Source organism: Apodemus sylvaticus, chromosome 2, assembly GCF_947179515.1.
Source record: "Apodemus sylvaticus chromosome 2, mApoSyl1.1, whole genome shotgun sequence".
Taxonomy (NCBI): domain Eukaryota; kingdom Metazoa; phylum Chordata; class Mammalia; order Rodentia; family Muridae; genus Apodemus; species Apodemus sylvaticus.
Genome location: NC_067473.1, coordinates 105,019,127 through 105,022,500, shown reverse-complemented (window position 1 = coordinate 105,022,500; position 3,374 = coordinate 105,019,127). Strand labels below are relative to the sequence as shown.

The 3,374-nt window shown below is 38.9% G+C and overlaps 1 pseudogene; it reads left to right on the top strand.

The window, feature by feature from the left end:
- The first annotated feature begins 1,821 nt into the window (after positions 1–1,821).
- On the top strand, positions 1,822–2,947 carry LOC127678031 (probable mitochondrial glutathione transporter SLC25A39; annotated as a pseudogene).
- The last annotated feature ends 427 nt before the right edge of the window (positions 2,948–3,374 follow it).

The window sequence follows — 3,374 nt, the reverse complement described above, 5'->3', positions numbered from 1 at the left end:
TATTCCAGAATCTAAGGTAGTACTGAAATTTAAAAACTATTTAGTAATATTTGATGGGAGACAACATTATAGGAAGACTTACAAACTCTGTTCACTCTTTTGTTTTCTTGACATAGAATCTTCTGTATAGAGATGCTTTATGTAACATTAAATCAAGATGTTTGCTTGGCTTGATATGTCAGGGCCATAGGCAGATGATGGGTCTTTTTGAAAAGTAAAATAAGAGGCTCTTTGGGTTTTTTGTCCTCTCATTTTTGTGTTGTCTTCTGTAGCAATGATAAAAGCTTTTATGCATTTGAGTTTTATACTCACCCTCAAATATAACAGTAATACTGGAATTCTGTTTGGCAGGAAAATGATAAAGAAACAAATGCTTCTACAAAATGTCAATACAAATCTTTTTCTCATTTCTATCTCTTTTTTTTAAGAATATCTCTTCATTCTCATTTTAAACTATAATTTGAAGTAGGCAGCACCCCAACTAGCCAATTAGTATGGTAAGATTAATGTGAGAAATGCATCATAAATAAAATAGAACATTTATGTTGCTGTCCAAAAGATCTGTGCTTATGTTTGTTCCAAGAGACAAGGAGAAAGTTCCCCTAAGATTAGTGGTTTTTATCATGGTACTTATTGAGTGTTTAAAGCATTAAAATTTCAAACTCACAAGTGTATAAACAAAACAGATAAAACATCTTACTTTTCTATGAAATATGTTGTGCAAGATATTCCAGGAAATAAATAGTGAGGAATATAAGGTATTTAAAATGAATCTGGAAAATACCTTAAAATTTTAGTGTTGCTTAGTGAGCATCCTCTGCCCTACTTCCTCTTCCTCTTCTCCTTCTCTTTACTTTTACTCACTATGTATACAATCTGAAGTAAGCACCAAAGACAATATCTATTTGCTATTCATGTCTCGCTTTTATCCAAGACTTTTTGTTCATGTTCGTTCTCCCATTAACACTATGTTCATTTATGATGTTTTATTTTCATGTAGTCTGGACATAGAATTCAGAAGAGAAAAAGATAGTGTATATAGTTCCTTGTTAGTCATTCTCTAGATCAAATATTCCCAATAAACTAGTAGTACAAATATGTTTTATATCCCAGTATAATTACTACATATTTACTTACCAGCACTGTGGTTCAGGTAGTAAAGTTTCTTGCTACAATACTGAAGAACTGAATCCATTCCTAGTGTCCACAAGTTAGAAACTCAAAACCAAATTCTCCCTGTTTCCCTCTGGCTTCCACATGTGCACCACTGTGCAGACACTCACACACAAGCACAAAATGAAAAAAAATGTTTTCAAAAGTAATTAATTTCATGCTTTATTATGTTTATACTTTTGATATGATGAAGAACAAACAATAATTAGAGTACATTTATTTTACTGTTACTCCAGGTACTCAAAGTCCTGAAAATTCTTTGCCTTTTAATTGGTGTTTTTAATCAGGAATTAAATAATCATTCTTACTGATGTGTGAATGATGTTAAAGCTACAAATTTCTTAGATGTTTGCACTAATTCAAATAGTAAAACGCATATCAAGGATATGTAGAGAATTGCATTTTGAAAAGAATACCTGAAAAATATCCAGATGTCATGTGTTTCTGTTCCATAGCTAAATTAAGTTAGCTAAGACTAAGTTAAGTCTCACAATGGAAACATAAAGAAATGCATGTAGGGGTGATGGCTGTGTCAAGTGGGAGTGTGTGAACCCTATACTGGTTGCTGACCTGCTATGGGCCATCAAGGCCCCTAACATGGGGTAGGGCAAAAATTGGCTCTGAGCCAGGATTGAAACTCCAAGATAGATGATCAGAATTTTGGGGGATATTAGCCCCCTTCAACAAATTGTGGCCCCAAGAACTGGGATTATGGTCACACCCCTCTTCGTGACAGGCCTGGATGTTGTGAAGGTCTGTCTTCAGACTCAGAGATCCGTGGTTGCCAGAGAATTGACATCTCCCTCCAGATTCTGAAGACTCTCCTACACCAAAACACCCTCTACTCTACCATCCCCAGGGAAGTTCCTCCTATACTACAATGCTGTCCTGGAGCCCCTTTACCTGTGCCCAAATGGAGCTCACTGTGCTACTTGGTTTCAGGATCCTGCGCTATTCACTATTGTGAAGATTGTGAGACATGAGGGCACTAGGACCCAATGGAGCATGTTCCTTGCCACCCTGGCCATCTATGACTCTGACAGCTATGTCCATCTACTTCACTGTTTTTGACCAACTCAAAACCTATCTCCGTGGTCAATTCTTTACCTCTGAACTCTACGCATCCATGGTAGCTAGTGCCCTCACCCGCATGGGCACTGTGTCGTGCTCCTTGTCAGCTCCTTGGAACTTGTATAGACAAAGCTGCAGGCTCAGCACATGTCAAACCACGAACTAGCTACCTGTGGTCAAGCTGCAGTGCCTCAGGGAGATGGGTGTTCACTAAGACTAGGCTGGGGTCCCATAGCTCTTCGAGATGGACCTTTCTCAGCTGTGTACTGTTTCAACTATGAGCGGGCTCATATCAGGCTGAATGGGCTAAAAAAAAAAAAAAAAAAAAAAAAAAAAAAAAAAAACCAGAAATCTGTGGAGGTCAGTTTTTGGCTGGTGGCATTTCAGGAATGGGGATTACCACCCTTACCCTACCCTTTGATGTGGTGAAGACATAGCTACAAATGTCACTGGGAGCAGTGGAGTCTGTGAGAGTGAAACTACTAAGAGTTGACACCATCTGCCTCCTGCTTCACAGAATCTTAAGTTGAATGTGTCACCAGGGCACTCTGCAGGTTTCCTCCCAGAAATCATCAAGGCTGTGTCCTTCTGTGCCCTCCTGTGCTTGTCCTGTGCCATCCTGTGGCATCCAAATCAGTACTTACATGAGGATGGCAAAAGTTTCTTTCAGAGGCTCAACCAGGAACAGACTCTGGGTCATTGAAAGCTGAGGAGCAACTGGCTCTTCCACTGATAGGGACAGGAGACTGAGTCAACATCCCTTTTCCTCCCAATCCAGTCACCCCGGCTATCCTCACGCTGAGATTCTTGTTGTTCCTCTTCCCATGATTGCCACTCTCTCACCATCAAGTTCAAGACCAAATTTCAAGATTTTCCCTTCTTTGAACCTCCTTTATGGTTGTTGTAGCTTTGCCCAGAAGAATCAATATCTCAGGGCAGGCATTATTCCCAGACCTGTGCATTCCCTGTCTAAAGATGAAGACCTTCAAGAAAAAGAAAAAAAGAAAAAAGAAAAGAAAGATGATAGAAAGAAAAATGAAAAGAAAGAAAGGTATGTACATATCATTCCCAAAGGCCTCCCCTGTACCTATGATACAATGTTAACTTGCCTCACCTAAAAATAATCATAT